Source organism: Plectropomus leopardus, chromosome 20, assembly GCF_026936395.1.
Source record: "Plectropomus leopardus strain MGB_pleo_1.0 chromosome 20, ASM2693639v1, whole genome shotgun sequence".
NCBI classification, from domain to species: domain Eukaryota; kingdom Metazoa; phylum Chordata; class Actinopteri; order Perciformes; family Serranidae; genus Plectropomus; species Plectropomus leopardus.
Window position 1 is genome coordinate 4,382,151 of NC_142195.1, and position 17,788 is coordinate 4,399,938.

Consider the following 17,788-nt stretch of genomic DNA (forward strand, 5'->3'; position numbering starts at 1 on the left):
TCCTACAATCCAAATATATATTAAAATCCTAGATATGTCCTAAAATTCTTGTAACTACCTGAACAAAAAACAAATTTAAATCCTAGAAACATCCTAAAATCTAAGAAATATCCTTAAATTCTAGAAATGTCCTAAAATCCTAAAAATCCTCCACCGTCCAGCACCAAACTAACCTCACTGTTGCTCCTCCCGCTAACAGCTAACCAAAATCACTGCTCCCCCACCTACCAGCACCCTGCCAACAACAGTGCTCCTTCACCTCTCTAAAACCGTCGCTCCTCTCCACTCCTGACCTGTAACACCGACGCTCCTCTCCACTGCTGACCTGTAACACAGACGCTCCTCTCCACTCCTGACCTGTAACACAGACGCTCCTCTCCACTGCTGACCTGTAACACAGTCGCTCCTCTCCACTGCTGACCTGTAACACAGACGCTCCTCTCCACTGCTGACCTGTAACACAGTCGCTCCTCTCCACTGCTGACCTGTAACACAGTCGCTCCTCTCCACTGCTGACCTGTAACACAGTCGCTCCTCTCCACTGCTGACCTGTAACACCTACTTTGCTCATCCTGCAGGATTCTTGACAAGAAGCAGCATCATTGCAGTATGCTTTCTTCAATTGATTACTGATATATTACATATTTAATGTGATTACAAATATAATCAGTAGAAAATGCAATATAATACATATTAAGTATGATTATTCCTAATTTAGCCTAGTATTTTTCATTTTTAAATATACTAATCTTGTGTTTTAAATCACACACAGGTGCTTCATCTTCTTCTTACTTTTGTCATCAATGCAAAATCAGCTGAGCTGTAACAGCAGGGGCAGGTATAGTCCACAGAATCACATAAAAGCATTCATCGTTATGTTTACACACAGCTAAGTTTTTTTTAATGCACTATAAATACAAATCGATAGCAATATATAACAAAAAGTCATCTCCCATAATAATATGTGATGATAACTTTATTAAACCAGCTCAAAAACTAGCTCGTATCAATTGAATGTTATATCTAAATACCGCCCTATTCGCACAGGATTCAGCATTACGTGGTCTGTGATTTTAATCCCGTGCAAAACAGCAATGTCCCTTATTAGTATTTGTGCCGCCCTCCCTCGGTGGTTAGAAATAGGGCCCGTTCTTTATTTATCAGTGGAAACGGGGTGCTGCAACACAGGTAAGGCATTAAAAAATGTAAGCAGCGAGGAAGAACTTGTTTTATAAAACTGGCTTTGGTAATAGATATACAACTTGAAAAGGAGGTATTTTATATTTCACTTAAATAAAGAGCCTCACCCCAGGCACCCCCTCCCCGGATAAATAAAGCACAGTCCCAAAACACCCTGAGTAATATACTGCTGTGGACGAGGCCTCACCAAAACATACTTAAGTCCATTTAGCCACTTTAGATTTAATATTAGTTTTAGAGTACACTTAAATTTGATATTTTCTCCTATAAACCTTACAAACTAGCCCTGTTTAATTCCGCCTTTTTTATGATTTAGAAAAAAAATGCATTTAAATGTAAAAGTTGTCAGTAAATTCGTGGCATCGATCACACTGTCCAGATGCGCCGCATGAAAAACAGATGTGTGGGGGATGGTAATTTCAACATTATAATACTAGTCCCTTGCCAGGCTTATATTAAACTCTTACCGACCCGCACAAAATAAGTACAAAAAGTATTATTCTCTGATCCCCTCACATTGGATAACATGAGTAAAGAGGGAAATGTAAGATTAACATTAACATGGGTATTGTTGCGTGTTGTTAACTTTTTCCAGTATCCTAAATTAGCATGTTAGCGTGTTAGCCTCTCTGTTAACGTACCGTGAATGCACTAATACATATACGATTATAATACAAAATCGCATTTATTTACATCTGACCCTTTAAAAGGTGGATCCCAAACAGTCCATTGGAGTTGGAGATGACGCGACTCTCTCTTAAAGGGCTCTGGGTGGGGCGTCACCAAAGGCCACGCTGACCTAATGCAGCAGGAGCCCACCTCTTCAACAAGGCCGACAAATGCCGCTGAGCTCGCCTCTGAGGTTTATTAAGAAGCCAAGAGATGGCGTTTCCACACAGTCCATTAAGTTTACATACTGAAAAGATTGAAATGCTAAAGTTCTTTCTGTCTTTTTTGGACCAATTTACTGTATGTGCAAATCAGATGTACTGTGCTGCCACTCCAAATCAGCTTTCCAGCCTCAACAGCCAGTGTGACCGTTAAAGATCACAACCGCGAGTTAAATGTAATGCGGCTGTAAAAACTCAAAAGAGCAGCTGTAAACACACCTAAATTAATGATTTAACACTCCAAAAGTGTGATCAACAAACATAATCTCCAAAATCTGTGAGTATTTTTCATGAAGGACGGCCATTTTGACCATATTTTAGTGAATTGATCTATTTGTAAATAAGTGAGAGAGTGTTTTTTTCCTTTAATGTCTTTGATTATGCCCAGTCTTCTCCTGTGGGAGGGTTGGGGTGCAACCAATGATGTTTTTCTTAGCTGCAGTTATCATAATTCTAAGAAATGGGAGTTTTTAAATGACTTTACAACCTCTTCATCCATTGACGATAAAAAAGTAATTCATGAGCTACAAATAAAAAGTTACATTCAATACTTTTAATATTTGGTTTGTAGGTGCAAGAAGGAGTAGTAACATGTCAGTTCTGGAGGTCAAAGTGATATACATACATTGGTTCATTTTAACAAATGTCTTCAGTTATTTACAGTTTTCCATGGTAACACACATACGGATAACAACAGTGCTCCTGTCTTGTTCTCTGGATCGTGAGAGAGCCCTAACTAGCACTGCTGCTGCCATCTAGTGGATAAAAAACATACTGAGAGAAATTGGAGAAAATCTGATATTTGGAGATACCACTTATACTGTTAGCTTTTTGATCAATTTAGGTTTCATGACCTTGAAACAGGAAGGTCATCCAGGCACTCCAAAAATGTATAGAACTAGGAAGGACAGAAATAAGCAGGACAATAAAAATATACAAAAACCAAACAAGGAAATGACCTGGAAAAAAAGCTTCATAATCAAGTGTTTAAGAACTCCTTTTCGTTGGCTTCAGTCCTACATGGTGACAAAGACACATCTGTTTCTAGTCCCAGTCCTCCTCAAGCAGGACTGCCGGGACGCACCGACCCAACTCAACAGACATAAAACTGAAGCAACGGGGACACAATTTTTGAATATTAAAGTTCAGCTTTTGATGCGGTTCTATGATTTTATACAATTTAGGAGTCAAATTTCCATAACTAGCATATGATTGGCAAATCCATTTATATTTGTTTAACTCTTTGAAACCTGGAGTAGATTAACTTTTCTCATGCTACTTTCAGATGCCTTTCACAAATATATCTACCTTTGAATACTGAGCAAAAGGTTGTTTTGTTTTTTCAATTACCATAATTTTATTGAGTGATCGTTGATGTCATTATTTCGAACATGTAAGACTGTAATTGTTGTCATATTTGTTTTCATTTGTAAGAATTTAAGTTGCAATTATCTTTTATTTGATGAAATCGCTTATGCTTTTATTTTGAAGAGGTTTTGGGCTGCTCATGCTGCAGCAGACACCTTAGCGGATGTTAACAAGCTAGCAGTGGGCATGAATGTGTGGCCTGCTCCACGATGGACTTGGGGTTCATTTAAAGAAGTTACTTGTTGCAAAGCCTGAAGATCAACCTCCTCTGTAGCGTGCAGCCAACGAGGTAATTTTTGTTTGTGTATATATTACTTTTGCAAAACGTTTATCCACATGCTGTGCATGTATCTTCATAATTGAATATATTTTATATTGTGTGTTTAGTTTTCACGGTGAATGATGAACGGCGGATGCCAGTCATTAAACCAGTTAAAGGAAACCACTTGTGTCTGAGTATGCTTCGGGGGAGCTACAAAGACACATCAAAAACAGTAGTTGAAGACATATGAACAACAAACAGAACTTAACAAAAAGAATTTAAAAAAAACCCACATAAACATTCCATCTACAAATTACCTGTTAACAAATGCAAAAGCAACAGGAAGAAGTACGAACTGTTTTTAAATTTTTTCCTCTTAATTCAATAATTAGGTTAATATGAATAAATTATTGAAATTCTAATGTTGTCATACATGCACTGGCATACACATATACACACCTATAGGCTACATGCATGTTTACAATTCTGATCATAGTATTAACTACTTTTTACATATGGGTATACATAAACCCTTATTTAGAGTAATTATTTAAATTAGCTGTATTGCCGTAATATTCTGATCAGTATGGTTGATTACACTGTGTTTATTGTTCGACTGTAGAATCTGATGTTGTTGATGTTGGTCTTATGTGTTTTTGGCGAAGTTGTGTTACACTCTAAATCTTTGCACTGTAAATTTACAGTAATTTGCTGGCAGCTGCTTTGCTGGCACAGTACTGTGTTTTTATAATATGTAAGATTCTACAGTGTGTATCCTTTATATAATCATAATTAAAGAATGTTAATAATAATAACCATCATAATAATCATAATAATATTCAATAAAGATCATACAGTATTAGTTCATTTTCAAATATTTATTAACATAAAAACATGTCACCAGTGTAACAGTCAGTCAGTGAGTAGTAGTCATAAAATATCTGAGCCGTTGTTTTTTTTTTTTATCTTAATGGTGAAAATCTTCATTCATAAACAAATTAATAAATAAATTAACAAAATTTTAACTTTTTTAGACTATTATGAAAAATTATTATTAACTGTTCGCAAAAAAACCTTGATGTGATACAAATATTTTTATTTGCTTGCTTTTGTTTCTGTCTGTTTCCAAGGATTTTTATATTGATATTATGATTAGTTATTTTTTTCCGTGCACAATGTCAATTATCTGTGCTCTCATATGTTAGTATTCTTGTTTTTGTACATAACTTTGTTTAAAAGTTGTGAGGGGAAAATACCATGAGAGGTATAATGACACAGCATTCAATTAAACTTGGGCATAAGTAAAGTACAAAACTGTATATCAGAAAAATTACAAGTCAACCAGACCATATAAAAATATTCATAATTTCAGCTGTTTAACTGTCCTGGTGCTCCGCTGTTGCTAAAGTAATTTAATCAGACAGACAGGATAATTAGGATAATTAGTGCCAAAATTAAATACTCGACTAAAATCTCCTATTTTAGTGAGAGAGAGAGAGAAACAGAGAGAGACAGAGAGAATCGGTCTTACGTGGTGAACTCACGCTCGCTGTAATTTATTCAGACAGTTTTAAATTCAGCACAAACAACAAACAACAAACAACTAATCAACAAAAAATGTTAACAATGACGTCACATTTGTGTCAATAAAGTTTTGTATTTGTTTTTTAAGCGAAAGAAAAAAGAATTCGGATTCGATCCCTTTGAAGTCAGCGCTTTATGACATCAGAATGACGTCATGTACAGGCTAAATGGAATGTTATGAGTGTAAAGCTGGCAGTGTGCTGCAGGGGATTCCAGGTGGATCAACTTGAGAGCTGTGCAACACTTTTGCAAAGGTATTTGAGGTACATCTTTTCTTATTTGGTGGCTGTGTCAGAGCTGTTGGTTAATCGTCACTCTGAGACCTGTGGAAAAACAAATTTCAGAAGATAATACTGCAGCCTGCAAAACACAAGTGTTTGTTCTTCATACTGTCTTAATTTAGAGAAACGTATAGTAGTGGTTAAGCGCTGCCTAAGACTTCTCTAGACCTAGACTAGGAGAGTAAATTCCACTTGTGTTTGGAAAGTAGGCTTGGCCTATTTGAAACATCTGTGTGCAAAAATGTCATCTTGGAGCACAGATAGTGAACCTGACACGGAACGATTTCCGATAAACAGGCTTGATGAACTCACCAGTAACACCACTTGTTACCTGGTGTTGCAGTTTATCGGTCAAGGATCTTTTGGCAAGGTTGCCGAGTGTGTGGATTTGAAGACGGGTGAGAAAGTGGCCATGAAGATGATCACTGGTGGTATAAATGAACACATTAATTGGGAAGTGGAAGTGTTAGAGCAAGTCAGGGCCTTTGACTCAGCGCAAAATAACTTTGTAAGAATGATTGAATATTTTAAGTTCAAAGGCGTCTCTTGCCTGGCCTTAGAGATGTTGGAGGGAAACCTTTTGGATGAGGTTTATCAGAAGGCCATGCATTTTAAGGAAATCCGCCCTGTGACCCATCAGCTATTTCAAGCGCTGGAAACCCTGAAAGCTGTTGGCATTGTTCACGCGGATTTAAAACCTGACAATGTAATGTTTGTCAACCAGAAAGATCAGCCCTTCAAGGTGAAGCTGATTGATTTTGGTGTAGCTCTTCCAACACGAGCAATGCACCTTTTCTCGGCGCATTCAGCCTTACGGATTCAAGGCTCCGGAGGTCTTATTGGGCCTCCCCTTATCCGAAGCTTCTGATATGTGGGGAGTAGGATGCATCATGGCATTCATTTACTTTGGCATTCCCATCTTTCCACAATATGGTTCATATTATATGTTGAGAGAGATGGTGCGTATCCTGGGTCAACCAGAGGACCATCTATTGAATGCTGGCAAGGACACTTGGAAGTACTTCAGCAAGGAGTACGACTCCAGAAGTGGACACACAACACAGTGGAGATGGAGACTGAAGACGCCGCAGGAGTATGAGGAGGCAACAGGTCTCCAGTATAGGGAAGAGACGCCAGAATGGACCCCCTTGGAAAGGAGTTTGGAGTGGGAAGTCTTAAAATCCCTCGTGCATTGGGAGGACATTGAGTTGGAAGATGGCATGGCATTTTTAAGCCTCCTAAAACAGTGTCTCCATTGGGATGCTAAAAAGAGAATCACCCCCAGGGAAGCCCTAAAACACAGTTTTATAACAATGGCTCACCTGGCTAAAAACAACAACAGCTCCTATAGAGATGAGGCCCATAGCCTCATGACTGTTTGCCACCTGGATCCTTTAAATGTTAACATGAGGAGAGAGGATGATATTTTTCCAGGTTTCTTCAGCTTACTCTATAAGATGAAACCTGAGTTGTGCCATGGCTATCTAATGGGACCTTCAGTGACCACAGACCATCATGATGGCGACAGAGAGGAGTCAGCTGCTACATGTAGTGATTATGTGCCAGCTATTGGTGAAATTAATGACGGTGGAGCTCCAGCTGCCGCTGGCTCGACTGATGGAGCTTCAGCTGTCATTTGTTCAACTGATGCAAGTGCTGCTCCCACTGACGATTATTCAGCTGCTGCAACCAACGCTGACCACAGACATGTGAATTGTCTGCCAGTTGTCAGCACCAGCAATGATGATGGTGTTTTAGCTGCGGCTGACAGAACCGCCACAGCCACTAAAGAGGAGTGTGCGCCAATTGTCAGTAACACCGATGATGGCGGAATTTCAGCTCCTTCTTTTTCAGCTGATGGAGCTGCAGCCTCCATTTTTTCAAATAATGAAGCTGCAGCTGCCAATACACCCATTGATGTGGACGGTCCCAAGAAAAAGAAACAGAATGTGTTTCGTAGGGTCCTCAAATTCTTCCAAAAAAGGAAGACCAGACTGGAGATTTCCAGTCAAGAAAATTCAGAAGGACCTTCAACCTCTAACCTTCATGGTGGTGGCAGAGACACTGCTGCTCTCGCTAAAGGAGAGTCAGCTGCAGCTACCAGCCATGACAATAAGGATGCCTATTTGGTCAGTACGCGCAATGATGAGGGAGCTTCAGCTGCTTCATGCTCAGCTGATGGAGCTACAACCTCCACTTCTTCAAATGACGGAGCTGCAGCTGCGTTTGCACTTGCTGATGAGGAAGTTGTGAAAAAGAAAAAGAAGAATGTATTTCAAAGGACCTTCAAATTCTCCCGCAGAGCATTTTCGATCTTTAAACATTGAAATAACTAATACATTAGCAAAGCGGGCATAGTTAGGTGCAGTGATTAGCACTGTTGACTCAGCAAAAAGAGATGGCGTTTAATTAGTCTCAAAACCTGTGTGCACGCAGAATAGCATGAATTGCGTAAAAAGCATCCTCGCCAGAGAGCATTTCTGCTCCATGCACACGTATGAGGTCTGCAAGCACGGGGCCATGACTCCTCGACTGAGCATTCAGCGGTGATGACAGCCTTTACTGTCATTTGTTTACAGGCTAGTCTAGCCTGTAAACAGTCTAGTCTCCCTACGCGCTCGGTTCTGCTCAAAAGGATGCATTTTGAGAGGCAGGCTTAGTGGCTGACCCTGACTTTGCTCTGGGAGATCTCAGCCACTCTCCCCATCTCTCAAAATGCATCCGGACCTCATTTGCACGTGCATTGAAAAAATGCTCTCTGACTTACATGCTTGTCTGCTCGCGCATACTTTTCTTTGTGTACCCGGTTTTGGGACTAATCAAACGCCATAGTTTTAGACCTTTTTCTGTATGATGTTTGCATGTTTTCTTTGTGCCATTGTTGGGTTTTCTCCGGGTGCTCCGGTTTCCTCCCAGTTTGAAGCATGCATGGTGCATGGTGCATCTTGCATGTTTTTTTTTTAAAAAAAATCCAAGTCTGAAGCTCCCTCACGAGGACGTTGTTTCCTCTTGCGCATACTATTTTTTGTTTGTACCGGTTTTCGACATTAATTAATTAATTTTTTTCTGTGTGGAGTTTGCATGTTCTCCTTGTGCAATTTTGGGTTTTCTCCGGGTGCTCCGGTTTCCTCCCAGTCTAAAGACATGCATATTTGGTTGATTAATTAAAAAAAAGAAAAATATATAAATAAATCTAATCTGGACTTAATGTGACCTTTCTGTTTTCCTTATTAAGCAATATGTTAACTGTGTGCAACTTTGTTGCAATAATTATGAGAAATACAGATTTAAATTTATGGTGATTCTATTTTTCAGCACCTTTTCCAGGTCATTTCCTTATTTGCTAACTTTCTATTTCTTTTTCAAGTAATTTCCTTGTACTTTTTATTATTTTTTATGTTTTTAGTTTTGTCATATTTTAATTGCATGTGTGCATTTTTGTGCAAATGAAGGTGTCTTGCATACTGCTTACGTCAAGATAATGCCATGTAACAAACTTCTCTGTGCTTCATGCACACTTGAATGTCACAGTGGGGATTTTGGAAAGTCGGAGGCTTAGTGTTTTCTATTTTTTGGGTCATTTCTTGTATCACTGCTTGTTATCTTTTTCCCACGTTGAAAAAGATATACATTGAAATTATAGCTATAATTATCATAATTACAGATGTAAATTTATGTGAGTTATATTTTTAAGCACCTTTTCCGGGTCTGATTTCCTGATATTTCTTCTTAACTTTCTTTTTCTTTTTTCCCCACACCAGGTAATTTCTTATGTTTTTTTTCTTGTGCTTTTTACTAATTTATGTTAAAGATAGTTATATTTTTAAGCAACTTGTTCAGGTAATTTCCTTATTTTTAAACTTTCTATTTCTTTTTGTTTTCTTTATCTTTTTTCCACACTTTTTCAGGTAATTTTCCTGTACTTTTTTACTAATTTAGCTAATTTTTTGGCTAATTTCTTCTGTCATTGTTTATTCCCTTCCTTCCATTTTTTTGTAAATTATAGCCATAATTATCATAATTACAGATTTAAATATATGTTAGTTATATTTTGCAGCACATTTATCATGTCATTTCCTTATGTTTCTTCTTAACTTTCTTCTTCTTTTTGTTTTTCTTTTTCTTTTTCCTACATGTATTTTCAGGTAATTTTCTTTTACTTTTTGCAAATTTTTGGGTCATTTCTTCTGTCATTGCTTAATGCCTTCTTCCCATGTTTTTGAAATTATAGCCATAATTGTCATAACTACAGATGTCAATTTATGTTAAAGACAGTTATATTTTTTAGCACCTTGTCCAGGTCATTTGTTATTTTTTAAACTTTATATTTACTTTTGTTATCTTTTTCTTTCTTTTTTCCCCACACTAATCATTAGGTCATTTTCTTGTGCTTTTTACTCATTTATGATAAAGATAGTTATATTTTTAAGCACCTTTTCCAGGTAATTCAACGCAGTCAGCTTTTTTTCTTTTTTCCACACTTTTTTTTAGGTAATTTTCTTGTACTTTAAATTTTTGTTAATTATATTCTTAAGCACCTTTTCTAGGTCATTTCCTTGGTTTTTGTTTTTGTTTTCTTTTTCCACAGTATTTTTCAGGTGATTTTCTTGTACTTTTTACTAATTTTGCTCACTTTTTGGGTATATCTTCTTTCATCGCTCATTGCCTGCTTCCCATGTTTTTGAAAGAAATCAAAGCAAATAAGCTTCAGCTGACATATTGCATCTGCACAGTTAGCCAAGTGGAAATATAAGAGTGTGTTTTACCCAACTGGCAGACCTCTTTTAGTACATAAAATACATAATGTCAACCCTAATGTCCTAAAATCCTAGACATGTCTTTAAATATTAGAAATATCTTAAAATCCTAAAAAAAAGTCCCAAAGTCCGAGAGATGTCGTAAAATTTTAGAAATGTCCTAACATCCTTGAAACCTTCCAAAATCATAGAAATGTCCTCAGATCTTCGAAAATATATATGGGGCCCCTGGCCTCCTGTCATTTTGCAAAAGCAGGCCCCCAAGCAAAGCAAGTTCAATATCCCTGCTATAAAGTGATTGAGTTATTCCAGAAAATATCAATGGGGCACCTAGAGGCATGCATTGCTGCTACATTGTGAATAATTTGCTGCAAACTTGCCAGAAGAAAAAGAAAAAAAAGAGATAAGTATATAAGAGGCAGGCAGTTCTTGGTGACATCAGCAGCACCACACCCTTATTGGATTATAAATGTAGCATGGTTGCACTCTGTGGAGGCGAGATTGGAGAGATATTATACCAATATGTTTTTAGTTTTGTCAGATTTTGATTGCATGTGTGCATTTTTGCGCAGACGGAGGTGTCTTGCATACTGCTTACGTCAAGATAATGCCATGTAACAAACTTCTCTGTGCTTCATGCACACTTGAATGTCACACAGGGGATTTCGGAGAGTCGGAGGCTTAGTGTTTTCTATTTTTTGGGTCATTTCTTGTATCACTGCTTCTTGTCTTTTTCCCAGGTTTTTGAAATTATTGCTATAATTATCGTAATTACAGATGTAAATTTATGTTATATTTTTAAGCACCTTTTCCAGGTCATTTCCTGATATTTCTTCTTAACTTTCTTTTTCTTTTTGTTTTTCTTTTTTTCCCCACACCAGGTAATTTCTTATGCTTTTTTCTTGTGCTTTTTACTAATTTATGTTAAAGATAGTTATACTTTTAAGCACCTTGTTCAGGTAATTTCCTTATTTTTAAACTTTCTATTTCTTTTTGTTTTCTTTGTCTTTTTTCCACACTTTTTCAGGTAATTTTTCTGTACTTTTTACTAATTTAGCTAATGTTTTGGCTAATTTCTTCTGTCATTGTTTATTCCCTTCCCCCCATTTTTTGTAAATTATAGCCATAATTATCATAATTACAGCTTTAAATATATGTTAGTTATATTTTGCAGCACATTTATCATGTCATTTCCTTATGTTTCTTCTTAACTTTCTTCTTCTTCTTTTTGTTTTTCTTTTTCTTTTTCCAACACGTATTTTCAGGTAATTTTCTTTTACTTTTTGCAAATTTTTGGGTCATTTCTTCTGTCATTGCTTAATGCCTTCTTCCCATGTTTTTGAAATTATAGCCATAATTGTCATAACTACAGATGTCAATTTATGTTTAAGATAGTTATATTTTTCAGCACCTTGTCCAGGTCATTTGTTAATTTTTAAACTTTATATTTACGTTTGTTATCTTTTTCTTTCTTTTTTCCCCACACTAATCATTAGCTCATTTTCTTGTGCTTTTTACTCATTTATGTTAAAGATAGTTATGTTTTTAAGCACCTTTTCCAGGTAATTCAACTCAGTCAACTTTTTTTCTTTTTTCCACACTTTTTTTGGGTAATTTTCTTGTACTTTAAATTTTTTTTAGTTATATTCTTAAGCACCTTTTCTAGGTCATTTCCTTGGTTTTTGTTTTTGTTTTCTTTTTCTCTTTTTCCACAGTATTTTCCAGGTGATTTTCTTGTACTTTTTACTAATTTTGCTAACTTTTTGGGGATATCTTCTTTCATCGCTCATTGCCTGCTTCCCATGTTTTTGAAAGAAATCAAGGCAAATAAGCTTCAGCTGACATATTGCATCTGCACAGTTAGCCAAGTGGAAATATAAGAGTGTGTTTTACCCGACTGGCAGACCTCTTTTAGTACATAAAATACATAATGTCAACCCTAATGTCCTAAAATCCTAGACATGTCTTTAAATATTAGAAATATCTTAAAATCCTAAAAAAGTCCCAAAGTCTGAGAGATGTCATAAAATTTTAGAAATGTCCTAAAATCCTTGAAAATATATATGGGGCCCCTGGCCTCCTGTCATTTTGCAAAAGCAGGCCCCCAAGCAAAGCAAGTTCAATATCCCTGCTGTAAAGTGATTGAGTTATTCCAGAAAATATCAATGGGGCACCTAGAGTCATGCATTGCTGCTACATTGTGAATAATTTTCTGCAAACTTGCCAGAAGAAAAAGAAAAAAAAAGAGATAAGTATATAAGAGGCAGGCGGTTCTTGGTGACATCAGCAGCACCACACCCTTATTGGATTATAAATGTAGCATGGTTGCCTCCACAGAGTGCTTCTGCAAACTCAGTGGGACTCTGTGGCTGAGGAGAGAGGGCCGGTTACTGCTGCAATGATCATGGCACCAGGAGCAAAGAGGGTGAGTGAGTGAATAAGATGTCTCTTAAGTTAATGTGCACCACAGAGATATTATACCAATATGTTTTTAGTTTTGTCAGATTTTGATTGCATGTGTGCATTTTTGCGCAGACGGAGGTGTCTTGCATACTGCTTACGTCAAGATAATGCCATGTAACAAACTTCTCTGTGCTTCATGCACACTTGAATGTCACACAGGGGATTTTGGAGAGTCTGGATGCAGGAGAGATGGTTATTGGGGACGGAGGCTTTGTCTTCGCCCTTGAGAAGAGAGGTTATGCCAAAGCAGGACCGTGGACACCTGAGGCTGCAGCCGAGTACCCTGAAGCAGGTATTACATCATTATTTCCATGTCTCTGTGCATGCATGTGTTCCCCAACTTGAAAGTCAAGGTCTAAGAGACATCTTGTTCCCTCAGTGCGCCAGCTGTGTCACAGCAGCTGCACATGAAGCCTCTTGTTCCAACTACCTGCAGCAGGGCCGCTCACAGACCTTGATGGTGCATCCACACTATACCGTCTGCCCTGCCCCACTGGTCGCTTTTATCCATCCATAACCATTGAAATCCATTGGAAATTTCTCCTATTAAATAAAGTTTTTTTTCAATGTAAGGTCAAACATGAATATTTGATGATTATTTTAACTTGAGAGCTTCCTTTTTAAATAAAGAAAAACAGTACAGTAGGACAACTTCTAATTGTAATTTTATGTCATATAATGTGCAGAATAATGTCATTTTACTTGGTTTATCAAATGTGTTCAATTATTGCTGAAATATGGGCCCTTATTGGCAGCTTAACCCTTTAAAACCTCACATCACATAGATGCAAGGTTTTCCAAAAACAGTGCACATGAGGAAAGAGGAGGGAGAAGGAAGGAGACTTACTCCATGCCACACAAGTTTATTCAAATCTTAAACTTGTGTGGCATGTAAGTCTGCAGATGTTACCTTTTTACCTCAGGAAGGTTATGAGGAACAGGAATGATAAAGAAAAAGTCTAACCAGGTGAGGAGAAAATGAATTCCATATCTTGGAACCTAAGTATGTCTTATTCAGTTGGGATAAAGTGGTTCGTGATTTGGGGACAAAACTAGAGTGCTTTTCAGGGTGGAGTAATCATGAAATTGATTGTTAGTGATAAAGAGATTATGAAAGAAGGGGGAAAGCATTTTATTGACAAGCCATGCTCAAAAGCTGTTAATTTGATCAATATTTAGTTCTTAGTTAGTTAGACTTCTTGGACCAGAGAAGGCAATGATTCTCACCGCTCATGTTTTCAACTGGAAAATAGGTTGCAGTTTAGTTTGGTGAGTTATGGCCCAGGTTGATAATGACAATTATACATATAGTATTTCACGCGTTTTTTCCCCAAAACATTTTTCCCTAGCTTTTGTGAAATGATTTTGTTAATCTTTTAATTTCTTGCAAATTGAGGGACATTTCTTGCCAAGCTGCTCATATCCTTTTTTCCATGTTTTTGACATAAATTTCACCAAGTTGCTCAGAGTTCTCAGTTTGAAATATTAGTGAAAGGCGACAAACAGCAGCATAAGAAAAGTGATGTCACTCCACCAATGCTTACTTAATTTATTAATAATTATTAAATGTTGTTTACAGCATCTGCAGTAATTGAAAGCCAGTTGCATTCATTGTGTCCTCTGACGTTCAGGGGCAGCAAATAAACGAAGCAGCTTGTGACCTGACCAGGGAGGTGGCCGATGAGGGTGATGCTCTGGTTGCAGGAGGAGCTTACCTCAGCTGCAAGAGCGAGACTGAAGTCAAAGCCCTCTTAAGGTAAACAGACGGACGTCTTTGTCCAGAAAAATGTGGACTTCTTGATTGCGGAGGTATGTGGTGAACAGTAAAAATGCATTCGCTCATGTTTATCAAACAGTTTGTGATTCAGGTTTTCTGTCACAAATTCCAAGTCTCCATCATCAGGTTTAAGAGTCACTAAAGACTTAATGCAGCTGTTCACAGGCAGAGATCCTCATTAACAAACTGAACTTTTACATTTTAAAATCAGCATTCTGTCCCTTTTAAAATCCAAAGAACAACCCCTCTATTGCTGAAACCCCACAGGAAACTGAGGTACAATCTTTCCCGAGGATATGGTGACCTTGATGGAAATTTTTTTATTTATTTATTTATTTTAAAAACCTTGCCACTTATGATGATGAGCAGTGATAACGTTTTGTGACTCCTCTCTGTAGGAGCTCAGATCGTGGGTGTATACTGCCACTTTGACCCAGAGACCTGTGTGAAGACTGCAAAGATGATGAAGGAGGGAGCCGGGCTGAAGGCTCACTACATGACCCAGCCGATGGCTTACCGCACTCCTGAGTGTGGCAGCGGCCATAATATCACCGCACTGCCCGAGCTCCCTTTCAGTAAGTATTCAGCGGTGATATTCATCACCGGCCCGTGGGCTGAATTAACAAAAGAAATGAAGTGAATCACACTGGGAATTGTTTTTGTACTTTAAGGATACATAATGTGCTAGAGTCCATAAACAGCATCAAATTAGAGATTGTTTATCAAAAAAATGGCAGTGGAGGATCTCCTGCAACCTCGACAGAGGTCCTAGCTATGCCCCTACTTTTCTGAAATCCTTGAAAAGGACCTTAAGAAAAGTCCTAAAATTTCAGAAATATTCCAAAATCCGAAAAAATGCCCAAAAATCCTAGAAGTATCCTAAAATCCTAAAAAAAAAATTAGAATCCAAGAAATGTCCTAAAATCCTAGAAATGTCCTACAATTCTGGAAACTACCTAAAATCTTAAAAACCTCCTTAAATCCTAGAAAATGTCCTAAAGTTGTCTTAAAATTCTTGTAACTACATCCAAGAAATGTCCCAAAATCCTAAAGGCATCCTAAAGTCCTAAAAACATTCTTAAATCCTAGAAATGTCCTACAATCCTAGATATATATTAAAATCCTAGATATGTCCTAAAATTCTTGTAACTACCTGAACAAAAAACAAATTTAAATCCTAGAAACATCAGAAAATCTGAGAAATGTCCTAAAATCCTAGAAATGTCCTTAAGTCCTAGAAACGTCCCTGGCCTGACGCTTCAACACTGTTAAATGGAAGACACTGATGTTCAGCTGTGTGTTCTGCGACAGGTCTGGAGCCGAGGATCCTGACCAGATGGGACATGCAGAAATACGCCCATGAGGCGTACGATGCCGGTATCCGTTACATCGGAGGCTGCTGCGGATTTGAACCCTATCACACCCGCGCCCTGGCTGAGGAGCTGGCATGTGAGAGGGGTTTCCTGCCCCCTGGCTCTGAGAAACATGGCATGTGGGGCAGTGGTCTGGAGATGCACACCAAGCCTTGGATCAGAGCGAGGTACAGGTTTCTTTTTTTCTCACGTTTTCTCTCAAAAAGCCTGCGTCCAGCCGTCCTCTCTGCCCATCCATGTCCGCACCCGCTGGGTGGGGCTAGTGCACTAGAATAAACAGAGTACTGACAACGGAAGTTCAAAATGCTCGGGTGACACATGGAGGCTTCAAATAGTTCCCGGAAGTTGCTGGCGCCCCATTTAAAACAACGGTTAAGAGAAAGGAAATTCCGGTTTTTAGGTAATTAGTGGTCAATCAATGCATCAATTTACAATATTTATGTAACACAACGTATGTAGTAGTATGAAGCGCGCATGTAGCAACAATATCATTATGTGCTGTGTGTGAAGTTATTAGATACTATCAATGACTGACAGCTGACAGCACGAAGGGTCAATGGCCTAGCAGCAGCACCAGCATAAATATATATGTAGATTTGATCTTTTTAACATGCATAAATCTAATAGACTCAGAAATATCAATAGCATGTATAGCAGTTTGTCTCTGCCCTTTCTATTGTATTTTCCGCTCATGTAGTCTCCATCATGGTTTGCTGTGCTGCGTGGGGGTGCCCAAATCGATCAGAGAAAGGTGCACGTATGTACGATTTCCCAGCTGACAAAGAAAGGAGAAAAACATGGATGATAAAAGTCAGCCACAGCAATCTCAATGTAACAAGTGATTACAACAACAGAAAAATATGTGAGGTAATATACCAAAATTACATTTGTACTTTTTCCACAAACAAAGACCACAACATTTGGTAGCTTAGAATTTGATTTATTAAAAATAAGGAGGAAAGGAGGTTGCTGTTTCAGAGCAGGAAGTCTCCAGGCTCCAGAGTCCTCCTGAAGTTCTTGTGTTGAAAGAGAAGTAGAAAAATTAGTAGACAAACCCACATAAGCATCCATGAGGAACTGCCTTGAAATTGGTGAGATCTTTTCCCCCATGAAAATTCATGAGTTGTAAATGCTTAACATACAAATTTAGTTTTTTCTGTTGTCTTTTTGATTTATAATGAGTTTATGTTTTCCCAGTAAGTGTTAATTGTTCCCCAAGAACTTGTGCGTTTAACCACTAAGGGATATGTATGTAGATAGAAAAAATTAAAATTTTGTGTGTGGAAAGTAAACTCAAGTCCCTATGCAGGCACATTTTGAGGCAGACCAGTTTGTCAGGATCAAAAAGGGCAAGTCTAGGCTGCGGACAGATGCAATTCCAACCATCTTTGTGCATCGCCTTGTGGTCAAAAAGAGACGAGCCCCCTTAACACGGTGCACCACTCCACCTGTAAATATTGAGGCAATAGCTTCTGATCACAGTCACAGTGTTCACAGTGGTGCAGGTATAAGTCTGAACTGTTAATAATTAAAGTGATCGTTTTTTTCAAGCAACTTTTATTTAAAACTAATTCTGTCATATCTTCTACTAAGGTCAGTTTCAAAGAGAGGGGTAAGGTAAAATGAAGAAAGGGAGGACATGGCTAGTGACGCGAGACAGAGAACCAACACCATCCTGTGAGTCAGCAGCCAGTCAGTTAACCAGTGAGTCAGCAGCCAGTCAGCTAACCAGTGAACCACCGAAAAGTCAGTTTCCCAGTGAGCCGGCAATCAGTCAGTCAGATCTATTAAAAAAATTAAAGAGACAAGAAAAAATCAGCAAAAAAGCAAAGG

The 17,788-nt window shown here is 38.0% G+C and overlaps 2 pseudogenes across 1 annotated transcript; both read left to right on the plus strand.

Moving 5' to 3' along the window:
• The first annotated feature begins 5,826 nt into the window (after positions 1-5,826).
• Positions 5,827-7,912, plus strand: LOC148186142 (homeodomain-interacting protein kinase 2-like; annotated as a pseudogene).
• A 4,834-nt stretch (positions 7,913-12,746) lies between these two features.
• On the plus strand, positions 12,747-17,432 carry LOC148186143 (betaine--homocysteine S-methyltransferase 1-like; annotated as a pseudogene). Its single transcript, XR_015775256.1, has 4 exons — positions 12,747-12,767; positions 12,965-13,097; positions 14,981-15,157; positions 15,894-17,432. The product of XR_015775256.1 is annotated as a betaine--homocysteine S-methyltransferase 1-like (transcript).
• Positions 17,433-17,788: the final 356 nt, after the last annotated feature.